Raw genomic sequence first — 12,946 nt, 5'->3', positions numbered from 1 at the left:
TGAAGAGGATCCCTGAACAAAGCATATTGTCTGGTCTCTGTGCCTTTCAGGTCCTGCAATAGTAAATTGTCATAATGCTAGCTGCTAAAGAAAGGAATGCTAAGAATTGGCAGAAGAGGGATTATAGTGTTCCTTGGACTGAGTTTTATTGTGTTTAATTGAACTACTGCACAAACCAGGAATAACTGAGTGGTATTAGCCCATTAAACAATTCAAGGCTATGTTTATATAATAATATTTATCATGCTTTAGCATAACAAAACTCAATCAACATAGAGTTTGTCCTGCTTAACATAAACTCTATTAGAAAGCACTTTACAAACTGATCCATTTCTGTTTCACCATGATAAACAGAGATCTGTGCCTCTCCACATGTAATGAATCTCTGCAGCAAACGCCCTCATGCAATGAAAACTTTTAACAGTGGATGTCATTGCATTAAAAAGTATTAACCTCTAAAGGAGAAAAAACAGTCCAACCTGTCTCAGAGAAGTGTGCGGCAACTATTTACAAATTCATGCTACACTTTTGAGTTTTGATTTGTGAGCACACACAGGCATAAGGAATTCAAATGCATAAGATAGATGTGTCCTAGAATACTAAATTAGTGGGCAAATAAAGACTAAACATTTATTTTCAGCAAGGTAAATCAACAGATAGTTGATGACAAAGCTCAGTCTCTCCAAAAAGAGAGATGCATTAAGAAATGAAATATGAGCTTAATAGAAAGCCTTTTGGTAACTGTAAAGGAGAAGATGGGCAGAGGCATCCTCTTGCTGGCTTAACCAATTCAGACTCTGAAAACTAATTTCTGATCTCACTTTCATCAGTGTAGACTCAAAGAAACTCCCCTGATTTCAGTGGAGTTGTTCCAGATTTTCATCATTTTTACTGACATTGAAGTCTGTCTTTGAACTCTCCATTTTTCTGAAAGATCAGTCTGGTTCCTAAACCTAAACAGAATTGTCTAGATTTTGGTTCTGTAACAACAGTTTTGATAACATCAGTATTTTATCACTTGATGTTTTTTAATATTCCAGGCTACCAGATAGCTTTTGTAATGTTCTGTGTGGATGCCTCCATAAACTTTCCTTATTTTGAATTCAATGGACAGGTGTTACTTTTATATGCCTGCAGATGGTAAGGCTACCAGAAAGGACATCAAAACACAAGGTAAATAGAACTTCTGATAATATAATGCCAGTTCCTCATTCAGTGTATAGATATGAAGAATAACACCAAAATGAACAGATTCAAATGCTGAAATGGACTTAAATGGAATAGTGGAGATACAGAATTAGGAGGAACAGTCCAGGAAGTCTCACGTTTTCTATAAAAGTGGGGGGTTTTTTGTTTGGTTACATTTTGGGGGGGGGGGGGGCATTGCTTTTAACAATAGAAGGAATACTTACCAGTCCCTCATAACAAAATTTCCAGGATAACTACTGTCATATAACAAGATGTTTTTATTTGTGGTAACAGAACCTCTTGGGGATTCTCTCCCTTATTTTATTTTTATATGGTGTATATATTATGATACAATATTCATATAACTTCATAATTATTCTATTTTTGATATGGTTTGAAGAAGCCAAGGCAAGACTTTGACTTGAGAGGAAAAGGACTTTTCTGTTGTTTTGACTGATGGCTGGCTGAAGGTTTTTCCCCTTACCTGGTTATTTTTAATTCCTAATTACCTTTTTGTACTTGACAATGTCCTAACTGCCCCCCACATAAACAAGTGTACAGAATCAGAATGATTCAAAAGCCGTCCTGACACAACCTCGCTGTCATGGTCTAGTGCCTTTTTGCATCAAGAGAGAGGTGAGTTTCTTGCAGTGTCTTAAAGATGATGTTGCCCCCTTAGCCCCCTCAGGCCTCCAGTGCTGGTTTTGACACACAGAGAAGTGGTGAATCTTTGGCTCTGTTCACCTCTTTCCCTTCCTATTTACTTTCAGACTAGTTCTTCTCATACCTGGCAGACCATAAAGGGATCTATTCTCCTAAACCTTTAAACAAAGGTGAGTGACAGTCGCATCTTGAGTGATTTGAAATGTAACCAACTTTTTAGACTGCAACAATCTTGCATAGGTTGTTTTAGTTGTTCCTGAAATCTAGCTAAATAATCATAGGTACCAGCCTGATTTTGCCTGCTTCAATACCAAAGACATATCAAAGTTCCATTTTTCTGTCAGAGATTGAAAAGAAACTATGTGTACTGCACACCAGACTGTGCTGCTACTGGGATACACTCAAGGTACCTGCAGCCCAGGCAGGTTACTTGCACTACAGAAGACTGAAAACAAGAGTCACTAAACTAATATTGGCAGTTCTCTGGATTGGCTAAAGTTCTGGATGGAATGAAGAATAGTTCAGTTGTTAAGGTTATCACAGCAAAATACAACAAAAAGTCAAGCTGATTTGAGGCTAATGGAGTTGCAGTTTTATTGCATGTCAAACCACAGGATGCAGTCCACACTTCAGATTTAGGGAATATTTAACAATATTTACAGTAACAGAGTAAGCGATTTGAACTAAATTATACTGGTATCCTCCATGACACTAGGTGTTACTTCCTATTTGCCAAGAAAACTAGGTGGATATTAACAAAACCTTAAACTGTGTAAACAAGTGAAATTACAAAAATTCAATACACAAATCTTAAGGGCAAGCTGTGCAGAACACCTACAACAAGTATTGATTTGATTTCTTAGGCTCAAGTACTGAGAAACTTAGCCATTTTTATTTCTAGAATATGCCACTAACAGATTGGGTCCACACATAATAAAGTAATAATATACTACTTTTTTTTTAAGGACCAATCTTTCTTTAGCCCCAGCTGTAGGAAAAAAATAATTGCTTTTAATGATCAGATGCAACTAGCAGCTTTTATCCCCCCTCCAAACGTTACAGTGGTAACAGGCAGTGCAGTTACACAGCCCTGCTTCTCCCTCTCTTTTTGGCTCAAGGCAGTGACACAGCTAATAGATAGATGGCATTTACTCTACTGGCAACGCTTTTGCATCCAAGATCATTCCCTCTATCTGCAGCCAAGTTGGAAACAGGTTGCAGCATTGGTTGGGCAGCAAGTGTACAACTACACGGCAGTTGAGGATTAAAACACATACAGAGGAAAGTCATTGCCAACTGAGAAGACTTGGGGGGGAGAGAATACATATATTTACTCAAACTTGGGTTAAGCTAGAACACATGATGAAAATCTTTACTTCTGCTGCTTTTTGCAAAGAGATGTAAATAATAACTCTACTTGAATCGTCAACTCAGTCACATGATCAGGCTTGGATCTAAATATACTTCTATTTATGAATTAATATCGGTCATTTTTATGAGCTTTACATCAAAGCTGGCCACAATCGTTTTACTCTGCCTGCATGATTCTCAGCACTCCAAGGCTGTAAGGGAATTGTCTGAGCAAAATCACAAAGTCCAGTGTGGCCATTCACAGCACTTACATACTTTTTCATAAAAACACCAGTTAAGAATTCCCAGTTGATACTTACATTAAAATGTTAATTATTATTCTAGGGTTTCCAGGGAAGGAGATATAGAAATAACCTCTTGATTTCTGAAGTTACTGGCTCCTCAGGCTAATGCAATAAATGGAGGAACTAGATTCAGGATTCTAAACAAACCTGACATTTCAGGCAAATAACTTAAGTCATAGAGCTATATGCTGAAATGAACCTTCCTCATTAGCTGATAATGAACATGAAATAAAGAAAAGGCTAGCTTAAATCTGATTGAACTTTAAAGTCCTGAAAACTGATATGTTATTCATCAAGACCAGTTAGAAACAATTCTAGGTCACTATTCTGACCTGAATATACCTGCAACTGCACAGGCAGACAGATTTACGCAAGTACTCATATTCAGGGCCCACTTACATTTATGAGAGAGCCCTGAATATGAACAAATATGAAGCCTTGGAAAGTGAGTTCTGTATTCACATGCTTACTTGCTTATTTGCTGCACAAATACAACCTCTATATTAAGCTGGAAAGCAAACTATTTTATTGTGCAAGAATAAGGGCATAAAAAAGGAAAAGAAAACATTATTATTGCAATTTCACATAACATGACATGATGAACAAAGAGCTTAGTAACTTATCTCACATTACATAGAAAGTCTGTGATACAGGCAGGAAATGAAGCCAGGTCTGCTTCACCCCAGTTTCTTAGCACAGGACAAGGTCATCCTTCCACCTTTAAATCTGCATAGCTGAAATCAAAGGCATACACATTCTTTCAAACTAAATCAGGGAAGGTTTGCACAGTTTTGCGCTTGCAAGTAGTAAACCTTTAAATTAATCTATAATTGAAGAGGCAACATTTCCAGCAGGCAAGCCCATGTCAGGGTACTGGTTCAGTATGATATATGGGGGAGAATGCTACTCATGAAATTTTTAGCACTTTCTCTAGTATTGCCTCTGTAGTCCTTAATATTTTCCATTTGAACTCACTAAAAGTGTTAGATCTGATAAGGTCATGGCCAGAAATAATATGGCAGCAAGAAAACTATGCAATAAATAATATAGCAGAAATGGTATAGTCATGCCAACAGACCACTTTACAGAGCAGAAGCACGAGTACTACCTAATTAGACCTAGATCCACAGGTTTGTAACATAAAACAATGTTGTCAGGTCACTGATAAATGCAAACTCTTGCTGAACATGTCTCTGCTGTGGACCAGATGCCCGCACAACTCCCTGTTACAGAGGCACCCAGCTGCCCAGACTAAGGAGCCTGTTGGAGGACCCTGCCTGACCGCTCTCTGTCCTTTCAAAGAAGATCAGGGTGCAGAGGGGAGTGATGCAGATAAGGGTTGCCTTGATGTAGAGTCTAGAGGTAGCCAGAATATGGCATAGGAACCACAACAGTGGACATCTGCCCTACAGCATACACACGGCTGCTAAGACTCAGACTTTTTATGCTTCCTTGCATTTGATTATGCACCTCCTATCTCAGAACTAAGATTTTTTTTCTACCTTTAGTTGTTACTAAATATTTTTGAGAAATATTTTCACCATCTGCAAATAAAGTATGCCAGGAAAATGACTGTATACCTGAAAATACAATTTTTGAATAGTTTTCCCCAATAGACATCCCACAGTAAAATAAATGAACTTCTGCCTAAATGCAAAACAAAATTATGAATGCAATATATCTGTGTTGTTATGCTTTAAATAATTTTGTGAACTACAGTTGCTAGCAAAACAGACATATTTTGAGACTGCACGATATAATGGACTACAGCACACATACCACAGAGTTAAAGAGCTGGTGCTACAGAAATATTTTATGAATGGGGAATCTACACAGGCAGTTTCCATTAATATCAGCATGTTATCAGTACCATTCTTTACTTGTTTACCTGAATGAAATGAGAGGCCCTGCTAAGAAGGATAGATTCCTCCCCTGCAAATGAACAACCCACAAGAAACTAAGCACAAGTGATATGCTCTGCATGTAATTAGGTGTTGCTTGATGGTTGTTAATAAAATTGCATTAATTGATGAGTTGGTCCCTTACTAGGATATGGTTGCATAATCTTGGGATTCATATATATACATAGACAGAGATATGTATATGACTAGTTCACCTGTACTTCATCGTTATTACTGTTATTATTGACTGTTTCTCTATCATGCACAGGAGTGACATATCTCTTCAGTTATTGTATAGTCTTTACAGAGACTAAGGCAAATGTTATTTCTTTTTACCTTTTCTCCTTAATTTTAAAGAAGCTCTCTCCTTCAGGAGATATACAGAAAAATGACTTCTAGGAAATTTGCGTTTTCACATCCCACAAAGGTCTTTGGTCAAGAAAGCCCTACTGAAATCAATGGCATTTATACACCCACCAGTCTTGAAACTTCAGGGCTGCAATTCAATTTGCTGCTGTATCTGAGGCCTTCAGAAAAGAGCTTCATTTATTACATATGGAGAGTATTTCAGTCTCTCTCAAGTCTAAGTAGAAACTACTATTAAACCCTTTCTATTCTTTCTGCCCTAGCTTCATTCTTTACTTGAGCAGAAATGTCAGAGCTCTCTCTCACCTATTCAGGCAGCACTGTCAGGAACTCTCACTTCTTGTAGTTCACTGCTCTACCTACCTTGCTGTCAATTACTAACTAATACCTAGAGACCTTTCCAACACATCTTCCCATTTCATTATAAGGAATACAACAGAATGTCAGCTAGTTTGTTAAAGTTCTTTTTGTTTTAATTAAGAAGGAGTCTACACCCCTTGTTGAACTCGAGGAATTTAACACATTCTAATATTGTTTTGCACCAGCCTTCAGAAAATCTCACAAATTCACTCTCAGTGATTACAGGATTTTTATCACTCAGCTGAACCGTCTAGTGCTCATTACTTTACACCCAGCTCTCAGCCTCAGTGTTGATTATAATTTTCCAAATGGCTGTAAGGGCTACACAGCTGTCCTGGCATTCAAGAAGTGCTGCTTCTTCTCAGGCCTCTTTGTTACTGAGTCTGCTTCTCTAGCTACCACATCTTGTCAGTGTTGCTGTCAGTCCTGTACTCATCAACTTTTTCTGCTCAACCTTTCTATGACTTTAAATCCATGACGCTTAATCATCAGCTCTCTGTCCTCTCCTGCTTTCTCCATCCTTTCTTTTACTAATGTGGTAGTTGGTCTCTGTCTCCTCCACCTTTGGTCATCACCACAGAAGTCATCACCAGCTTCCCTGTCACTCAAGCCTGTACACAAGCAGCACCTTTGACCAGAACCCCGTAACATACACTTTTTTCCTAAAAAATATTTCTAAATTATGGTCTTTCTTACTACCCTGCAGTTAAATATTTGACCAGGTTCTTATGATCTCATATCTGATTACTGTGACATATTTACATATTCTTCTCTGATGTTGACATGTGTCCTCTTGCCCAATCCTATCTATTAAAACTCTTATTCAAAGAGCATCTTCCTAGCTTGTGACTGTGACAGTGTTGCTCTCCTCTGTGTTTCTCCATGGACTCCCCTTTTGCTATTCTCCATATACACACCATGTCTTAAATTCCACTCAGGCACTGTCTATTCCATCTTAACCTTTTATTCAGTGATAGGAGATAACTTCTAGTTTTGATTTCCTCATAACACCAGCTTCCATCATGCTCTTGCCAAATTTTCAAAAAGGCCCCTTTGGATTCTCTCGCATGAAGATTTGCACAGAGCTCCCAATGGGCATGTCCAGCAACTGCTTTCAGAGTTGGCTGTTTCTAATGACCTGTCTTGTACAAAATCTGTTGTTTCTTATTTCATACTTGAGAGGCTGACTTTAATGTTCCCTGTTTCTTTGGGTAAACAGGGATCTGAACCAGGGATATAGGGTTCCTGGACACTGTGGTGATGCAAATAATAAGATATCTTTAAAGATTTGAGCCCTAATTCCTTTGTTGAAGAATTCAACAGTCTCAGTAGAATCTCTCTGATCTTAAACCAGATCAAAGCAGAGCAGGAATTAGGCTATTTATTGTCGGTTTCCTTTTAATCTGTATAGAATGGTTTTGATCTGAATATGGCTTTACACTATGCAAGGATCATTTATTTTTTAGTGTACTCTTTAGCTGAGGAAAATGAAATGTTACCACTTAATCACAGGCACTTTTCCTCACCACAAATAAGGTCTTGCTATAATGTATAACACCTTGTAAAAATAAAAATAATTATCTGTGCTCAGAGTTCTGTCAACATGAGTGATTCTAGCTTTCAGGCTCTAAGTTACCAGTTTACATCCACTTAGTATTCTTTAAAACACACCCAGGAAAAGTCCATTAAAATATTCATCAAATTCAACACTGGATGTCTTAAATAAATCTACAAGATAAAGTAAAAAGATAGAGTAAGAAAATAAAACTGAAAAGCAGTTATGTCATGAAGCAAGAGAACTACATTAGTCTTAATCTTTTCTAAGTAATGAATCCTTCATTTCTGTATTTGAACAATACATTATTTTGTGTGGGACTGTTCTTTGCTAACCAAAGTGATGCAATCTATCAAATAAGGTAAAGAAAAAGAGATTTTATATAAGCTCATAGAAGTAAATACGCTTTGTCTTGTCAGGGTGGCAGGCCCATGATGGTGCTTGACTATAACCACAGTCACCTGTTTAAAACTCTGTGAAATGTTTTTCTGTTGTATTTCCTTTATGGTCAAGGTGTTGAGACTTAATAAATGGTGCAAAGAAATGTCAGTCTGAAGCCACTTCAATGCTGCTGATACAACGGCAGTTTATGAGGATTCCTCCATAAAAACAAATCAGAACAGCGATAAAGAACGGACCTTGTGGAGCACTACAACGCATGTTTAGGCAAGTCACACAACTGGACGAGGAATCCCTGCCTCACAGATTACTAGAGGGCACTGTTTTGCTTAGCACAACTGAAAATAGGAATGCTTTTTCCTGTCAGGTTAAACACCCTAAGTCCTGGCTGAAGTTGCTAGTCAGTGTAAACATGAAAGATAAAAAAATTAGGCTTAGAATCATTTTATATAAGAGAAATATGTTTTCTTTTCCTGAAGATTTTTAAGCCCTTATTTATTATTAGGCTACTTGAAGGTAATTATGCATGAAAAATATGTAATCAGGCAGATAGGCTTTAGGTTTGAAGAGGTATTACCCACAGGTCAGTACACTCAAGTGCAGACTGGTACAAAATCTAAGCAGAATAATGTTTTGTAACAAAGCATAGTTTTGAATGGTTTTAAGTAATTCCACACCCTATTTATTATTCTGGTAGCTATCTTGGATATGTTCTCATTAGCTAAATGTTCTAATTTATTATAGATTCTGAGTTAAAACCAAGCTGCAGTAAGCAATGACAGTTACATTAAAAACATATTTTTCATGTAAGTGTCAATGTTTTTAAGATGAGTTAATTTTAATATGACTGGTTATCTAAGAGGGAGGCAATATACTCTGTTATTCAGAGGGACATTCAAAAGCAATTGTATATATGAAAAGTAATTGTATGTATGAAAAGGGGGAAGCTAAGGGATGGACCCAAAGGACAAAACTGTCAACAGTTAAATGATGATCTTTCTCAGTGCAGTGTTTGATCCAAGATAATGGTCTCTGCTTAAGGAGATCAGCATTTAGTTCTGCTTTGCTACTGTCCTAAGGTGAATTTCTGGACTGCATTTTAAGGCTCAGAGCTGATCTGCCCCTTCAGAGGTAGCTGGAGCAGTAAACCTGCTAGGGTGCATCAGCCGGAGCTTATGGGCTTTCCAGTTCTGGTGGAATGAGAGGTGAATTCTTCCTCATCCAATTTAAGAAAAATCAGTCAATTTGACTCAGATCACCTGTTTAGCTACTCAGAAGAGAATGCTTGTGTGATCCCATCTGTTCAGTAGCAGAGCTTAGAGAACAAATATCCCCAGAAAAGAAGCTGCAAGAAATACTTATAGGGTAATAACTTCTTAAATCATTACAGCTGTTTCCAAAGTTAATGTCTGTGCTTGACATCTTTTTTCTCTTATAGGGTTTGGCTGTCCATGGCTTGGAGAAGACCTAACATAATTCAGCTTGTGCAAAGGGGGATGAGGGAGGGAGAAAATCTTTATAATTAAAATAGCCTTTCCTGGAATTGTTGTGTCACTATATGCAATAACCCTGTACATTGCTCATCTCCAGCCCAGACTGGGTTTTGCTTTTATGCCAAAGCTGTAAGGGAGCCTTCAAAGGCAGCTTTATCTGTTGTTTACATTTGGCAAAGGGAGAATCTGCCACAAGCCAGATACAGAACTTTTAGGACCCCATCTACCCTTTCAGGCTTTTTATTTGGTATAGAAAAGCCAAAACAGTGGATGAGGACTTCTTATCTTGTTCTTCTTATTCAGGCTTCTAAAGCATCTACATGAAAGAATATTGCAGCCTGTTATGTGACAAAGAATTTGTCTGGTTCATCAAATCTTTTGCCTGGGGACTTTTGTGCCTCCAGTGTTTACAATAAGGCACCTTCAATTTCTGCTAGATACATTATTCTTTAACAAACCTCTGGCCTACTATTACTATGGCACTAATGTAAACTATTCAGCTATGTCCACAATTAACCTCAAAATGAATTGCCTTGCAGCACAGAGAAAGAAATTATTACTTGAAGACCTTTAAAATCAGTTCAATAAAATTGATAGAGTGCTTCCAGCACTTTGCCTGGGAGGGGCATTTCTCAGCAGGGCCATCGAAAGTGGCGCGGGGAACTCAGGCTCCCCGCTCCTCGCAGTGGAGCTTGGGCTGCAGCACGCACATCTGCGCTGTGCAGGACTGCTGCCTCTTTTCCAGGTGCTGATCCCACACGCCAGAGCCAGAGAGATGATGGGTCACCCCTTGCTGTTCGGAGACACATTCAGTTATCACTGACAGTCTTTTTTTTCTTTGAAATTTTATCTTGCATAGACTTTGCTGTAAAGATAAGACAAGATTTTATTGTTATTTCTTTAAGAAGGCTGTGAGGATGGTTTGTAATGTTTGTAAGCTTTCTGAGGCCACTGGACTGGGTTAAAACTAGTTTAACTGGCTTTTTTTTTTCTCCTTCTTTTCTCTTTTTCTTTGGGCTTTTCTTTTTCCTCCGGTTAGTTTTAACCCAATTCAGATCCTAAGCCCTTTACTGTACAGCTAACAGGAGTTTGAATAAGGGAACTAATGATGTGGGGACAAGAAGAAGAGGCATGGGAAACAGTGGCAGGGATAGCTTTTTCTATGGTAGTGAAGACTTATTCTGGTTTGATGCTGTAGAAAAACATAGCCTTTGACATAGCACATGACAGGTTGTTGCCCCAGGTCCTCCATGAGAGTAGGATAGTCACAGTGTTTCGCTCCAAGTACAGGTGAGAAGCCAAAGAAGGTCCGAAATGCAACTAGCACAATAACTACGAGCACTGCGGCCGTATGTCTCACCTGGAAGGTAGACAGGTACCCCAGGTATTCAAAGCTCAGGAGCTGCACTATCAAGATTGTGAGAGTATTTAAAAGAATAATCTAGGAAGGGGTTATTAACTATCTAATATCTGCAGCTGGGATATGTTTCAAATCTCCTTTTCCTGCTAGAAATGCCGAAAATAAATTAAAATATATTTTTCCTTTTTAGTCTAGAAAATAGGGAGTCAAGAAAATTCCGCTACCACAAGACTGAGAATTAAACTCTGTAAGCCAGTGATACTGAGCGTATGAGATGTTATCTTCTGAATTACCAGTTAATTTTATTTTATATTTCTGCCTTATTTCCAGAGTAAATCCATCCTGCTGCCTCACCAGCTCGGCTCTGCTTTGCTTATGAGCTCTGACAAGATCGCAGCTTGAGGTAGGGTGGCTGCAGACAATAGGCAGAACAGGGTTGTGATCACGATAATTGGCTGAGACATCCAGGCCTGTAATTGCTTAATAATAACCGTATCTGGTCTTTTTTGCACAGCAATCCTGTGTTAAGGTTCTATCTGATTGCTTGAGCTCACTAAGAGCCATGGTGCGCAGAGCAAAGCAGAGCTGCATCCAAATGGTGTGACAAACACAGAAATCATTAATGATGTAACTTCAACACAGGCATGAGAGACAGCCAGTAAAGATATTCCAGCTATGAAAAACAAGGCTCAAGAAGTTCTTGGTTTCCTAAAATAAAATAGGAAATATAGTAGCAAATAATTGTTCAACACATTTCCTGGCTGAGAGATTTTAGAGAAAAGCATATTGCCATTGTTCACTTGTGACTGTTATTTTTTAAATTTTTCTTACTGTTTTTCCACAAGCTGATCTGATGAAGAATATTCCTACCCCGATCATGTTTATTTTATTCTCTCAGTGTTATTCATTAAAGAATGCCACCTGGGTGGGGGTAAGAAAGACAGTCTTGGAGAAAAGTTTTTTGGTGAAATGTCTCCTATATTAAACTATTTTAAGAGTTATGATTGATTAGTACAAACTTCTGTGGGCCAGCCACTATATAATTTTAGCTAGAGCAAGACCTAAGGATATTCAGAAGACCTTTTTATTTATTTATTTATTTATTTTAACACAGAAGGAAATTAATGTGAGGGACAGGTTGTCAAATAGCAGTTGTATCAGTCACCATCACTGTGCATATGTGTGTGTGTAATACCTAAATTGGACAACTGTATAGGACAAAACGACAGCCCAGATGTGAAAGTTAGATAGAAAGATAGATAAATTTGGATAAGTCACCTGTCTTTTCTGCTGAAATTTTATCATTTCAGATTTATGACCCAAGACAATAACCAGGGAAATCATTTGAATAAAAATGCAATCTAGCTATTTTATTTACTATTTTAATATCAAGTTTCTTAATGTAAGTTTTTTTCAGCACTAGAGAGTATCATTATGGTGTAGAGAAAGCTACATTGGAGGAGAAACTAAGAGGAACAAAAAGAGGAATAGCAGCAATCAAGGGTAGGAAATCTGATAGAGACAAAACATGAATTTATTGAAGCAACAGGCATGTTAATTAACTATCTAAAACTCATAATGGTGGCTACCATTCCTTGAATGTCCTGACAGCCGACCAGTTAGTCACCTGGTTGTGCAAAGATACTTGAGGAAAAAACAAACAAACAAACAAACAAACAAACAAGAAGGATGCTTGTTTCAAAACTGAGTGAAGTTAATTTCTTGGTAGCAGATAGAAGATTATGGGTTTCCAAATATAAATCAAAATAGTTACACACAGAGCGGATGACATTAATATGGAGCACAGCAGCTCCTCAGCTCTGGTGATGCTGTAGCCAGACCACCAGAGAGGCGCCTGGAGGCCCAGGACCTGGGGGCAGATCAAGCAGAGATTTTAGCAAAGGAGTGGACTGTTTGTGCAGAAAGCAGATTATACTTGGCATCTGATTGTTTAAGCACTTTTCTGTTTTGTGGTGATACAAGCAGTGCAGAGTGATGATGAGGTT

The sequence above is a fragment of the Apteryx mantelli genome, chromosome 1 (assembly GCF_036417845.1).
Source record: "Apteryx mantelli isolate bAptMan1 chromosome 1, bAptMan1.hap1, whole genome shotgun sequence".
Taxonomy (NCBI): domain Eukaryota; kingdom Metazoa; phylum Chordata; class Aves; order Apterygiformes; family Apterygidae; genus Apteryx; species Apteryx mantelli.
Note: the sequence above shows the minus strand (reverse complement) of the source record.